This window comes from Hyperolius riggenbachi, chromosome 11 (genome assembly GCF_040937935.1).
Source record: "Hyperolius riggenbachi isolate aHypRig1 chromosome 11, aHypRig1.pri, whole genome shotgun sequence".
NCBI lineage: Eukaryota > Metazoa > Chordata > Amphibia > Anura > Hyperoliidae > Hyperolius > Hyperolius riggenbachi.
Genome location: NC_090656.1, coordinates 8,576,556 through 8,591,749, shown reverse-complemented (window position 1 = coordinate 8,591,749; position 15,194 = coordinate 8,576,556). Strand labels below are relative to the sequence as shown.

At 47.5% G+C, this 15,194-nt stretch overlaps 1 protein-coding gene across 1 annotated transcript in view; it reads right to left on the bottom strand.

Annotated features, from left to right (window-relative positions):
- The window catches only part of WTIP (WT1 interacting protein), a 146,132-nt gene that overhangs the window by 74,653 nt on the left and 56,285 nt on the right, over positions 1 to 15,194 (bottom strand). The window lies entirely within an intron of this gene.

Here is a 15,194-nt window from a genome sequence, read left to right as displayed (position 1 = left end):
ATGTGTGGGAACTGATTTTGGATGATTTTTATGTGACTCCGAATTCGCAAATTTGGCGTTCTGACCCGCCTGCTTCAGCACCTTTGGCTGATTCAGCAGGTGATTCGGAGCTCTTTTTGTGTGAAATTGAAGTTCCTGCAATTCCACCCTGTACCATGGATAACTCAGTGTTACTTCCCAGTAAAACAGAAGCCACTGATACATTCTTAACCTTGCCCTGCGCAAATTTCTCAGCAGAGAATCCAGAGGTCCTGCTGACTTCCGAGTCCAGCCTAGCCAGTACTCATGACTCTTTGTTTAGTGAAACAGACACCAGAAAAATCTTGCCTGTCTCTGCAAACACTTCTGCAGAAATTACCTGTGTTAATAAAAATCAACTCCTGTCTGATCCAGCAGATGCGCAAACATTGTGTCTTGATCTTCCTGTTTCTACACCTCGCTCTAGTTTCGTGAATAGCTCAGAGCATCTGCTATGTGAACCTGAAATCGCAGAATTATTACCTTGTTCAGAAAATTTTCCAATAAATTTGCCCTGTACCATGAATTGTGCAGTAGATCTCTCCAATGAAACTCAGGTCACAGAATCATTATGCTGTCCAGCAGGTGCTTCCATGGTTTTGCCCTGCAATATGGACTGTTCAGTGATCCTGTCCAGTGAAGCTGTGGTCGCAGAGTCTTATGCTTCACCCAGTACTTTGGATACTTTAAACCCTCTAGCAGAGGAGGCTGAAGCACTGCTTACCTCAGTTGGTGTTGCAGTAATATTCACTTGTCTAGCAGCTGTTTTGGAATTACAGTCTGCTCTAATAAAACTTGATGAATTTCTGCCCAGCAAAGCAGAAGCCATTGAAATATTGTCCTCGTCAGCAAGTGTGTCAGATACCTTGCCCTGTACACAGTCTGATTTAACCAATGTTGTTGAGTCCCTCTCCAGTGTTGTAACAGCCGAGGAACTCCAGCCCTGTCCTCTGAATGTTTCAGAAGTCTTGCCCTGTAACATGGATAATTCTGATTCTCTGGTCAAAATAATAGAAATCTCAGAATTTCAGTCCGGTCTGATGAGTGTTCCTGAAACCCAGCCCTGTATCCTGAAAGATTCTAGTTCTCTGGCCGCTGTGGCAGAGGTTCCAGAGTCCCCTTCCTGTCCAGGGAATTCCTCAGTTTTGCCTAGTCCAGTGGGGGCTGCTGCAATACTGACTTGTTCTGCAGCGCCTCATGAGCTCCAATCCAGTGTATTAAATGAGTCTCTGTCCAGTCCAGAGGTAGTTGTGGAGTCCCTATCTGGTTCAGTGCATACATCAGAAGATTTGTCCTGTCTTGTTAGTGCCCCTGAATCTGATTTGTTACTGACTTTGCTGGAATCAGCGATATCTAAGTCTGATCCAGCATTCTCGTGTAAAAATCCAGTAGTTGCGAAGTCTAGTCATGATGATTTTTTTTTGGCCAGTCCTGGTTTTGGTCCTGTCTTGGCTGACCCTGAGGCTCACAGTTCCTTGACATGCCCAGAGGTTTCTCTTGTGCCAGTGTGCCCAGATGTTCTTTGTGTGCCAGAATGCCCAAGTGTGTCTAAGGTGTTAGCGTGCTCTGATGCTTCCTTAGTGGGAACACGTTCTGATGTTGCCAGTCTGCCTGCATGCCCAGAGATGGTTCTGGTCCCTGAAAGCCCTGATATTGATGTTTGTCCTTGTGGCCCTGACTCGGGAATTGCCCTAGGTTCCATAGGGGTTCTTGATAGTTCTCCATGTGAGCCTAAGGGGCGTTCTGACCTATGGGGATCTCTTTGGAGCTTCAAGGTGTTCTGGGAGGTCTCTGAGAAAACCTGTCCTGGTGCCTTGGACTGGTTCAACAGTGGGTTTTGTGTTGGTAAAGACAGTACCGGTGGGCATTGCAAAGGCTTTGGCGTTTCTGAACGGTTCCTGGAAGGCGGTGGGTATCGCTCAGGGAATTTTGGAGGGCTTTCTTCTGGAAATCATGGTTCTGATGGGTGTCACACTGGGGCTTGTGGTACTGATGGGCGTGGTTCTGTAGGTTCTGGTTCTGATGGGTCCAGTCTTGTGGGGACTGATTCTGGAATTCGGTCTTGCCGGGCTGTCCCGGTCATCATGAATTATCAGTCAGACTGTTTTGTTGGGAATTTCGGTTTTGAAAAGCGTCTGGAATCCGCTTTTAAAGGCGGGGGTACTGTAATGATCGCTGCTGCAGCAGCTATTACTGGAAGTAGTAGTGCTGCAGCTCAGGCAGTTCTGATCTATTTCCATGCAAGCTGCATAGCTTTGTCTGTCTTTCCCTGCTGTCAGCTTGTGACTGATTATCATTCACCTGTGTGGGAATCTGCATGTCTGCTCCCATTGGATGACCTCAGTATAACGATCTGCTTCCTGCAGGGTTTCCTTGGGTTTTCATAGCTTCAGCTTAAGCCTGCCTTGCTGTCGCTTTAGCCCCCGATCGTGTTTCTTGTTATAAAGATACTTTGCTGGTCTTTGCATCATATATTGGTTCATTGCCAATATATATGCATACCAGCACGTTTATTATTTTCCTTGTATTTGTGTTACGTTGATACATCAGTGTTGCTGATATATACGTACACGAACTGTTTATTTCCTGTGTTCAGTTAGTCAGTTTTCCAGCACGTTTTGGTAGTTTGCGCGTACCGTGAACACCCGTGCTGAGCTAGTTATCCTGTTCCTGGTCCTGTTTGTGGATTGCGTTCATCTCTGCGAAGAGATAACGAATCCTTCTGAATCCTGTTCTGTTCCTGTTTGTGGATTGCGTTCATCTCTGCGAAGAGATAACGAATCCTTCTGAATCCTGTTCTGTTACTGTTTGTGGATTGCGTTCATCTCTGCGAAGAGATAGCGAATCCTTCTGAGTCCTGTTCCCTGTATTACTCCAGTCCTAGTCAGCGTTCCTGCTTATGTCATATATCGGTTCATTGCTGATATATACATATGTTAGTCAGACGTTACAAATAGTTTCATTGATAGCTGTAATTGTAATACGCTAGGAAAACATACTTATTGTATATTTATCTGTGTTACGTTCATCTATCTTAATCCTGCTATTTTCTGACTATCCTGTCCTGTCTTTGTGAGGCATGCCATCGCCGCATCGCATTGGCTGCCTCATTCCAGTCTGTCTGGTTTTGGACGCTTGCTGTCGCTAAGTAGCCGCTAGCTAGCAAGCGTTCATTCTGTCTACCTGTCCTGATCTCCTCAGTTCTGGTTTATGCGCTCAGCGCTACTTTGCGCTGAGACGTTATAACGAAAGCATTGTTTGTGGCTGTCAGATCTGCACCGGCTCTGTGCGCCACAATCTCCTATTGGAGTCAGTCCTCCCCTCCACTATACTAGGGATAGCCTGTTTCCTGGTGCTAGTGTGTGTACCTCCTCCACGCCAGCTCATGCGTTGCATGCTGACTGTGGAGAATACACCACCAAGCCTTACAACCAGGTATTATTTTCACTGGCTTCAGAGTTCTCAGTAACAAACATTCCGCTGAGGTGCATCTGACAGGACTAAAGATGTCACCACCTGCAATAAATTTCAGAATGTAAATAAGGGAGAAGAAAGATTTTACGATGGACAAACACTGACTAAATCTATAAATTAATATTGTAAAAAAATAAGCAATTTTATTCATTATGTTATTTTCACTGCAATTCCTCTATAAAGCAATCCTGAGCATGATGAGACATGTGTATGTAAAGTGCCTAGCACACACATAACTAGGCTGTGTTCCTTTTTTTCTTTCGCTGCCTGAAAGAACTCAGACAGGAAGTGACTACAGTGTGACCCACTCTGATAAGAAATTCCAACTATAAAACACTTTCCTAGCAGAAAATGGCTTCTGAGAGTCGGAAAGAGACGAAAACAATAAAACAGTAAAAACTCAAAAAGTAGATTTAAATATAAAATCAAACTCTGGAATATCTTAAAAAGTCATTTTTAGAAGGAGGAGGATAGATACAATTGTTTATTTCATTAATTTTCACCTCGGGTGTCCTTTAAGAGAGGGAACCCTCAGGATCCTATTGAGGCTTCCCTCGCTACTCAGATGTCCCCCGTCGCTGAGCCCGGTTCCCCTCCAGGTCAAGGCCGTGCTCCTTCTCGTCTTGCAGCGGGGCCGCGCTCCTCCTCGTCTGCGCAGCGGGGCCGCGCTCCTCCTCGTCTGCGCAGCGGGGCCGCGCTCCTCCTCGTCTGCGCAGCGGGGCCGCGCTCCTCCTCGTCTGCGCAGCGGGGCCGCGCTCCTCCTCGTCCTGCAGCGGGGCCGCGCTCCTCCTCGTCCTGCAGCGGGGCCGCGCTCCTCCTCGTCCTGCAGCGGGGCCGCGCTCCTCCTCGTCCTGCAGCGGGGCCGCGCTCCTCCTCGTCCTGCAGCGGGGCCGCGCTCCTCCTCGTCCTGCAGCGGGGCCGCGCTCCTCCTCGTCCTGCAGCGGGGCCGCGCCCCTCCTCGTCCTGCAGCGGGGCCGCGCCCCTCCTCGTCCTGCAGCGGGGCCGCGCTCCTCCTCGTCTCGCAGCGGGGCCGCGCTCCTCCTCGTCTCGCAGCGTGGCCGCGCTCCTCCTCGTCTCGCAGCGTGGCCGCGCTCCTCCTCGTCTCGCAGCGTGGCCGCGCTCCTCCTCGTCTCGCAGCGTGGCCGCGCTCCTCCTCGTCTCGCAGCGTGGCCGCGCTCCTCCTCGTCTCGCAGCGTGGCCGCGCTCCTCCTCGTCTCGCAGCGTGGCCGCGCTCCTCCTCGTCTCGCAGCGTGGCCGCGCTCCTTTTCGTCTCGCAGCGTGGCCGCGCTCCTTTTCGTCTCGCAGCGTGGCCGCGCTCCTTTTCGTCTCGCAGCGTGGCCGCGCTCCTTTTCTTCTCGCAGCGTGGCCGCGCTCCTTATCGTCTCGCAGCGTGGCCGCGCTCCTTCTCGTCTCGCAGCGTGGCCGCGCTCCTTCTCGTCTCGCAGCGTGGCCGCGCTCCTTCTCGTCTCGCAGCGTGGCCGCGCTCCTTCTCGTCTCGCAGCGTGGCCGCGCTCCTTCTCGTCTCGCAGCGTGGCCGCGCTCCTTCTCGTCTCGCAGCGTGGCCGCGCTCCTTCTCGTCTCGCAGCGTGGCCGCGCTCCTTCTCGTCTCGCAGCGGGGCCGCGCTCCTTCTCGTCTTGCAGCGTGGCCGCGCTCTTTCTCGTCTTGCAGCATGGCCGCGCTCCTTCTCGTCTTGCAGCGTGGCCGCGCAGCAGACAAACAAGCACGACCGCGCATGAGCATGGAGCCTGCAGCTCCGGCTTACTGTGCATGGGCAGGCTCACGCGGCCAAAATGTGATCGATGGGTGACATTAGAATACAGAGTGAAGCCCCAATACGATCCTGAGGCTTCCCTCTCTTTAGGTAAGCATCTCATTTTGTACCCGAGCTTCGGCTCCAGTACACTTTAAAGAGGTATCCTCATAAAAAAAAAAAATGTTTTCCCCACTAAAACATTAATCAGTAAAAAATGAATATGAATTGCTATGAGACTGCTCTGATGTCTTCTAATTGCATATTTGCCCCTTACTGACGCTGACGGATAATATTGCCTGATGCAGGACAAATTATCAGATGAACTCCTAGAGAAGTAATTAGTTAGCATAATAGAATAAAGTTTTCTTCTCTCTCTGGTTACAGCAGAAGCTTTTCTGCCTTGTTTACGCAGCGCATTCACTTCCAGCACAATCTGGTCATTCTGCCTGGCAATGGAAGGCTTAAGGGCCCCATACACTGAGCCGATTAGCGGTCAATCTCAATTTTGATCGATTTCAATCAATCTGACATGCTGGAAAATCTAGGTCGATCTGTTGAGATTGCTAATCATTTTCCATTGGACCTAATGGAAATCTGATGGCAAAAAAATCAGGGCTGTGGAGTCGGAGTCAAGGAGTCGGAGTAATTTTGGGCACCCAGAGTTGGAGTTGGAGTCGTTGATTTTATAAACTGAGGAATCGGGAGTCGGATGATTTTTGTACAAAATCCACAACCCTGTTAAGTATTAGGCTACGGAGTCGGAGTCGAGGAGTCAGAGCCATTTTGGGTACCCGGAGTTGGAGTTGTGGTTTCATAAACTGAGGAGTCGGAGTTGGAATCGGAAGATTTTTGTCCCGACTCCACAGCCCTGAAAAAAATGCCATCAGATCGATTTTCAATAGATTTCATACTGAAATCTATTGGAAATCTGTTCCTAGTAAAAAAAAAAAATGTTCCTAAACACATCAGATAGATCAGAAACCTGCTGATCTATCTGCTGCTAATCTAACGAGTGTATGGCGACCCTTATCAGTTAGCAGCTAAATGAAGTGTAAAGCATGTGACCCCTTGAAAACCAATCAGATGATGTAAGCTGTTAACGCGATGCCGTTTTTAATGCTTTAGACTATAGATGAAATTTGATGACAATACCACTTTAACCACTTAAGGACCCCAGGCTTCCACCTTCCTAGTAACCAGGCTATTTTTTACAATTCAGGCCACTGCAGCTTTAAAAGCTTGCTGCAGAGTCATACAACTCAGCAGCCAAATGAATCTCGTCTCCTTTTCTGCCCACCAACAGAACTTTCTGTTGGTGGGCATTGATCGCTGCTGCACACAGGTTTATGTTTTTTGTTTTATAAAAATGCGTATTTTTTATCCCTCCCCCCGACAGCCAATTACAGCGATCGGCTCTTAGACATTGGCCTAGGAGAGCCAATCACTCTGTGAGCCTCTCCAGGGGACAGCCGAGTGACACGGCTGTCCCCAGTCCAGCGCTGTTGTAGATCACAGCGATGTACATTATTATTATTATTATTATTATTTAGTATTTATATAGCGCCGACATATTACGCAGCGCTGTACAGTGTATATATATATATATATATATATATATATATATTGGCTTGTCACTAACTGTCCCTCAAAGGAGCTCACAGTCTAATCCCTACCATTGCCATATGTCTATATTATGTAGTGTAAGTACTGTAGTCTAGGGCCAATTTTAGGGGGAGCCAATTAACTTATCCGTATGTTTTTGGAATGTGGGAGGAAACCGGAGTGCCCGGAGGAAACCAACGCAGACACGGAGAGAACATACAAACTCTTTGCAGATAGTGCCCTGGCTGGGATTCGAACCAGGGACCCAGCGCTGCAAGGCGAGAGAGCTAACCACTACGCCACCGTCCTGCTACATTGTAAATAGATGACGGTTTCGCCGTCTAACAGTCTCCTAGCGGCGATCACCGCAGGTAGACTGATGACGGAGCGGATCTCCTGCAAACCCCGCCGCAGGAATGGACCCATTTCCGGCGTTAGGCGTTCCTGGGGCTGCCAGCTTCCCGGTGCCTATCGGCATTAGGCAGTCAAGAAGGAGTTAAGCTCTTCAGTGATGTCCAGACAAGACAAACGTTAGTAAATCATATCCATTTCCCAGAGATCTGCTCCTTCCTCCAGTCAATGAGGAGCTTCCTTCCCAGTCCTGACTAGAATGAGAGCTCTTCAATCGGAGTTCACATGGATGGCGTCCAGACCCCAGCACCCCCCCCCCCCCCCTCCCCAGCTTCCTCTACAGCACATGGCGGAAAGTAACTCAGGAGGTGTCACTTGTATTAATACACAAAACAAAAGTTTGCCTCATTAAAAACAGAAGGTATTTGTGATAATTCAGGAGTGAGCATATGATGTCTCCCACAATCCATCACTGCAGAATATGCAAATCGCCCATTGTTGTCCCTGTAAGCTAGCCACACCTCCAGAACCGCTGGAATGCAATGATGTGTCAGCTTGTTCATTGTACAGAGCTCCACTAACCCCAACATGCATAAAGACTGTTTTGGATTGGTTGATCCTCATCAGTGCATGGCATGGATTCATGTGGAAAGCTTCGTGGTGACCCAGAACACCTACGGGTGTGTTGTGTAAGGTCCTTTGTAGCCCCTGTGTATAAGCCAGGGCTGTGGAGTCGGAGCAATTTTGGGTACCTGGAGTCGGTGGTTTCATAAATTGAGGAGTCTGATAATTTTTGTGCAAACTCCATAGTCCATAGTTAGACTAAGGAGTCATAGTCGAGGCATACCTATGAAATCTCTGCCGGGAGACTTGGACACAGCTGATATACGGCTTACCCTGCTCCTGCACAAGTCCCGGCGGCGGTAATTACTATTCCCCCTCCAGGTCCACGTAAATAGTGGGGAATGACGTAATTCAGCTTCCAGCTATTGCTGGAGGACGAATTATAGTGTTTTAAAAGTAACTTAAAGGGACACTGTAGGGGGGGCAGGGGAAAATTAGTTGAACTTACCCGGGGCTTCTAACGGTCCCCCGCAGACATCCTGTGCCCACACAGCCGCTCACCGATGCTCCGGCCCCGCCTCCAGTTCACTTCTGGAATTTCAGACTTTAAAGTCGGAAAACCACTGCGCCTGTGTTGCCGTGCCCTCGATCCCGCTGATGTCACCAGGAGCGCACAGCGCAGGCCCAGTATGGTCTGTGTCTGCGCAGTACATTCCTGGTGACATCAGCGGGATTGAGGACATGGCAACGCAGGCGCAGTGGTTTTCCGACTTTAAAGTCTGAAATTCCAGAAGTGAACCGGAGGCGGGGCCGGAGCATTGGGGAGTGGCTGCGTGGGCACAGGATGTCTGTGTGTGTGTGGGGGGGCGGAGCATCGGTGAGTGGCTGCGTGGGCACAGGATGTCTGGGGGGGGCAGAGCATTAGGGAGTGGCTGCGCGGGCACAGGACGTCTGTGGGGGCCCATTAGAAGCCCTGGGTAAGTTCAACTAATTTTCTCCCGACCCCGTACAGTGTCCCTTTAAGTCTTCTGATGACGCCAAAGTTACTCACTGTGCACCGATATAGCTATAATTCCGATTACGGTCTATGGTGGCGCCGGCTGCGCCCAAATCTCCTGCGCTGTTATTATAGCGCTCGCCCCGCGGATAGGTCGAGCCCGCCACTGTACACCCAAAATTTGGATGTCAAAACGTAGGCCTATGCGCTGTAATACATGGTAAATAATAAACAATAACCTTTGTGGTTTTAAAGAAAGAAAGAAGTTTTAAATCAGGATGATACCATTTATTGGCTAACTGAAAATGAATAAAAACAAGCAAGCTTTCGGCCTTGCAGCCTTCATCGGGCTTATATCCTGTTAGTTTGCAGGCTGCTGGTACAGACAGCTATATACATGCATCATCAGAAGGGAAAACAGATATTCTTTTCAAGCATAAATACATGTAATTAAGATGCCTTAATTCACACAGACTCTCTAAATGGGGGTTAGAGGGTATTAGCTAAGATAAGGATCCTTGTTTACTCCCTGCTCACAGACCTGGGATTAGGATTGACACAGAGGTATCGTAAATTCTTAGTTCATAAGTTCAGCTAGAATGGCTGACAAAGTTTAAATATCATCAGTTTTATACCAATATAGAAAGTGGTTGTCCTTATTCAAACCCTTCTGCACAGCTTTGAACCAATTTATAAATTTTGTTTCTGCTATTAAGCGATCATTTGACGTTTTGAAGCCGCCCTTCAGGGCAGTGACACGAAGATCATCCATGCTGTGTCCGTTGGACCGAAAGTGTGTAGCAACTGGGAGTCCAGATTTGGTATCATTAATAGTGTGCCTGTGTCCATTCATACGTTTGCGCAGAGTTTGTCCAGTTTCTCCCACGTACATAATATTGGGGCATTTAGCACACATGATCAGATATACCAGATTGGTGGACCCACAAGAAAATGTACCTTGTACTCTGTACTCCTGTTGTGAACCTGGTATCGTTACCCTGTCAGTGGAGTAAATGTGTCTGCAGGTCCCACATATTTTTTTGTCGGCAGGGTGATGTTCCGTTTTGTTGAGGCCTATTCAAAGAGCTCCTGACAATCAACTGTTTTAGATTGTGTGGTTGCCGATATGACAAGAGTGGAGGTTTAGGGAATATCGTTCTCAGTCTGTGATCCTTGTGTAAAATGGGATGAAGTTCCTTAGCAATCCTCCTTAAGATTTCCAGGTGTGGGTTGTAGGTGACAACCAAAGGGACACGGTCCTCTTTCTGGTTTTGCTTATATTTCAGGAGTTCAGTCCTGGGGATGTTGCTGGCTTTCCTGATTTGGGCCTCAGCCATAGGAGGACTGTAACCTTGTTTAATGAAAGTGTTCTTAAGGCGATCCAGGTGCTTGTCTCTGTCCATCCTTTCAAAGCTATGCAGAAGGGTTTGAATAAGGACCACAACTTCTTATATTGGTATGAAACTGATGATATTTAAACTTTGTCAGCCATCCTAGCTGAATTTATAAACTAAGAATTTACGATACCTCTGGGTCAATCCTAATCCAGGTCTGTGAGCAGGGAGTAAACAAGGATCCTTATCTTAGCTAATAACCTCTAACCCCCATTTAGATGGTCTGTGTGAATTAAGGCATCTTAATGACATGTATTTATGCTTGAAAAGAATATCTGTTTTCCCTTCTGATGATGCATGTATATAAGCTGTCTGTACCACCAGCCTGCAAACTAACAGGATATAAGCCCGATGAAGGCTGCAAGGCCGAAAGCTTGCTTGTTTTTATTAATTTTCAGTTAGCCAATAAATGGTATCATCCTGATTTAAAACTTCTTGCTTTTACTGATGGCTAACACGGTACAATACCCTACTGCTACTACTATGCTTAAAGAAAGGAGCAGGCATGTTATTTTGCTTATCCCTCTCCATCCTTAACTGCCAGGCATCCTCTCCTGCTCTGTGCCCTCTCTTGTCTCCTCTATGCCACTCCCTAAAACAGACTGGACAAAGCCACTCCCCCAATTTACTGCCATGTGATAGCACACAAACGTGTCAAAGCGTCAGCCACTTATACTTTAGGTGCCCATACATTCAGAGCTGGGACAAGGTCCTCCAACACCCAAGGCTGAGACACCAAAGTGCGCCCCTCCCACCCCAGCCGTCACACACTGATTGCTATTAGACTGAGAGGCGCCCCAGGGCCCCCAACACCTTAATCTCTAGTTATCTGGCTTGCAGTCACTGCCATGTATCCCCTTTTCTTATTTCTCTCTGCTTCAAACACAATAGACTGAGCAATGATAGCTGAGTGAGTTGTGCGCCCTTCCTACACTGCGCCCTGAGGCTGGAGCCTCTCTCGCCTCTGCCTCTGCCACGGCCCCGCCCCCCCTCCTACACTGCGCCCTGAGGCTGGAGCCTCTCTCACCTCTGCCCCGCCCTGCACCCGCCTCCTACACTGCGCACTGAGGCTGGAGCCTGTTTCGCCTATGCCTCCGCCCTGCACCTCCTCCTACACTGTGCCCTGAGGCTGGAGCCTCTCTCGCCTCTGCCACGGCCCCGCCCCGCACCCCCTCCTACACTGCGCCCTGAGGCTGGAGCCTCTCTCGCCTCTGCCTCGTCCCTGCATATATTACTAAATTTTCACGTTCAATCGAGGTTTCCATTCAATCATTTTATCGTAGGAGAATCAAGTGTGTTCCATTACGCGCAATCAATATAATATACAGTATAACATTTCTCAGCCGAGAAGGACGATCGTAAAGGAAAAATCAGCTGATGCTCAAATGGTTTCAATCAACACAGACTCGATTTTTGGTTTCAGCAAATGTATAAACACTGGTATAAAAAAAAAAAATAATAATTAGTGACATTTCCTATCGTGTAGAAGCTTGAACAAAGGTGCCAAAATAAGATAAAACTGTGTTAAAAACAGTGTAAAAGAGGAAGTAGTGGTGGACTTACCTCCCCGGCAGACCAAACAGACACAATTCTGCTATTTCATAAAAAAATAGCATTTAATAGGTACTCCAAGTTGCAATGAATTTTGCAGGCACAATCCTGCTTCATCAGGCAAATCGAGGAGCGCAAACTAGTAAGGGTCTGTTATACAGCCGAGCGCCTCTGTCTTATCGCTTAGAGAAGGAGAATGACCAGGATCTCACTCGCCCTGTGTGGGCCGCAAGTCGTTTAACTATCGACTGACCACCTGGTTTTCAATCGCCAGATAGTGTTGACTGCTTAATAGTTTGATGGAAAAAAAAAAATAAAAAAAAATAAAAAATCAAGGAATGTATGGAAGCCTTAACTTGAAACTAGCAAAAAAGGGTGCCGCCAATGGCTGCAATGCGCCAGCTATTTGTAGCTACAGTTTGTTTGCATAGCAGAAGCACAGCTAATAGACGTTAAAGCGACCTGAACTCAGAACTTTCTCTCTGCTCCAAAAGATAAGCAACAGCATAATAACTTTTGAAGAAAAAAACCATTTCTTTGCTACAGCTGATACAAATCCTGCAATAAATCTGCAGTGAGTCTACTTCCTGCTTTCATGGAAGCAGACAGTGTTAACATCCTGTACTTACAAATTAGCTGCTCTGCCGAGGCAGCCAGCTGACAGACCAAATTACATCTCATGCTTAGTCACAGATGAGGGGCAATTAGACAGGCTAATCTCTCCAAATACATACAGGGTGCATTTCTCAGTTTTCCTTCTGTCCTGCGCAGGTCCACTTTAACAGCAACAGCAATTTCCTCCCATAGCAGCGGCAATATTGGCGTATAGGGTTGGGCGGCAGGGGCTGTGGCGCCCTTTTTGCCCATTAACTGCAATTTAAATGTATTAAAATCAATCTTTACTGAACAGATAACGGGATTAAACTGTTTTTTAAAAAAAAAAAATACTTGCCTGGAGTTTTTTTTCCTCCAACACAGAAACTCCCACCCTGAGCGGCTTCTGCTTGTGCGGATTTTGTGTCCTATTTGCGTCTGTCCTGTGTTGATCATCCAATTCCCCATGGTGGGGTTCTTTCATGTACAGGCACAGCTACATATCAAACGTAAAGCTGTTCCCCTGGGGAGAGGAGGGGGCGTCAGCGCCGCTGCGCACATTACGCATTAAGTGGGTCACAAGTTACTTTTCGATGTGCGGCATCTTCTCTATAAAACTATTTCATGTCTGCAAAGTTGTGAGGCTCGGCTCTGAACACCCCGGGTCCGTATGTTATTTTTCCAAGAAGCAGAGAGTAATTAGGAGGAATAGGAGTAACGTGAAGTAACAGATGAATATTGGCACGGAAGCCTCCTCCATCAGGAAGATAGGAGTGTTAATTAGGATGGCTGCTGTGAGCGGCTGCGAGGAATGAAGAAGGGAATCTCTAGAGAAGAGCTGCGGCCACAGACTGTCGTCTTAAGGAGTCACTCCGTTCACAGGAAGGGAAGGATGCGACTTTGCTGGTGGCCGGACTGAAAGGCGAGAGCCCGTCGTTGCACAAGTAAGGTGTGGCCTGCTGCTAGTCATGGGACAGAGCCAGAAACGTGCTTTTTGTCAAAAGGAGAAAAGCTTCTGCAGATAATGCCTTTGATGTAATAATACCTTTAACCTTTCCGTGCAGACGGAGTGTCCTTACAAGTCTTCAAAACCTTTAAGTGCCACATATTCAATTCCTCAGTTCAGGAAGGTTTTTTTATTGTTTTTTTTTTAAGGCGTTTCACTGAAATGGAAGTTGGAGGGAGGGCGGACCGCGCCCCCCTCATATATATATATATACATACATACATACATATACATACACATACAAAATTGTTGCCTATAAAATATTTCAACAGCATCTGAATGACTTTCCTGGAGGTCTCATCTGATTTATATTGCTGAGCCTTGTTTTGAACATAAAATTAATGAGGGGGGTGTTTGACAAAAATAATATACATTGACCCTTGGGGTGACAGACCGATGACGTACTGACCCTTGGGGTGACTGATCAATGACATATTGATATATATAGATCTTTCCATTTAAATTTACTGCTATGCTTTTGCAAAATGGACAACAAATCCTAAACTGCACTTCTCTATAACCATCGTGACACTAGACTGTTTGGTGTATGAACTGCCCAGAAAATCCCATCTCGCTGCATGAGAAATGAACGGTTAGTGAGCAGAAACTCTTGCCATTAGTGATGAGCGACATGTTATACCAACACCCACATTTTCACTGTCCCAGAGGGCTACAGAAGCCAATCAAAACCAGCAGCTAGCAATCCAATTAACCAGCAGCCACTGACCCAAGTTTGGCATTCACTTACTCAAAGTGAAACTAAACACAGGACTTCCTCTCTGCTCTAAAGCATTAGCCACAGCATGATAACCTTTAAGGAATTCTTCATTACAATTTATGGAAATCCTAAAAAAAAACCTCTGAAGTTTGAAATTGGTTTCACTTTCCAGGGAGCACAGAAAGGGTTAAGCCTCAGTGTTTATTGTATGAGGAAAGCTGCCTTGGCAGAGCTCTCCTGCAGTCTATTCACAGCTGCTAGGAACTAATTAGACACTTTGATCTGGCTAAACAAACACAGAGAAGCAAAGCAGGGAATTTCTTCAGCAACTATATGTGGAATAAAGACTTTTCAGTGAACAAGAGTTCAGGTCCACGTCAAATCGAGCTGAGCTCCTGGAATTCAGTTTTTTTTTTAAATGAACCTTACCATAAGGACTTATTAAGGGAGTATTGTATTAGTGTGTTGTTGGGGTTGGACGGAGTTTGGGGTGAGCAGCATTACAGGGGGCTGCCCCTGTGGAGTCTCAATTGTATAGAGGTCGCCATCTTCTCTGCGGAGAGCGCGCACTGTACCCGTTTGATTTTCCCTGCGAAGGCGTACAGTTGTAATTGCAGCCACGGTCTCCCAGCATGCATAGCGCCAGGCGTGCACCTACACTGGGAAAATGAAAATGCAGTATTGTGCGGACTCTGCATGCAGAAGATGGCCGATCCCATGTGGATGAAAGGCCACAGGAGCAGCCCTCCATAGATAAGTAATGCCTGTCACCCAAACCCTCCAAACAACACAATAATACAAACCTCCCTTAGATGAAGGATCATTAAAAAAAAAAAAATTTGAAGTGCTCAGTTCGCTTAAAGTAGATGTTCAGAGAAGGCAGGACACCTCACAAATCCAATCATGTGCCAAGGACTGATGACATCAGGATAAGATTGGATTTTCAGCACCATCCTCTTCACAGACTTTATGAGCACAATGATCAGGACCTGCCCAGTGCAACTTCCTGTCACTGCAGACTCACTGATCAGGACCAGCCTGGAGCAACTTCCTGTCACTGCAGACTCACTGATCAGGACCAGCCGGGAGCAACTTCCTGTCACTGCAGACACACTGATCAGGACCAGCCCGGAGCAACTTCCTGTCACTGCAGACTCACTGATCGGGACCA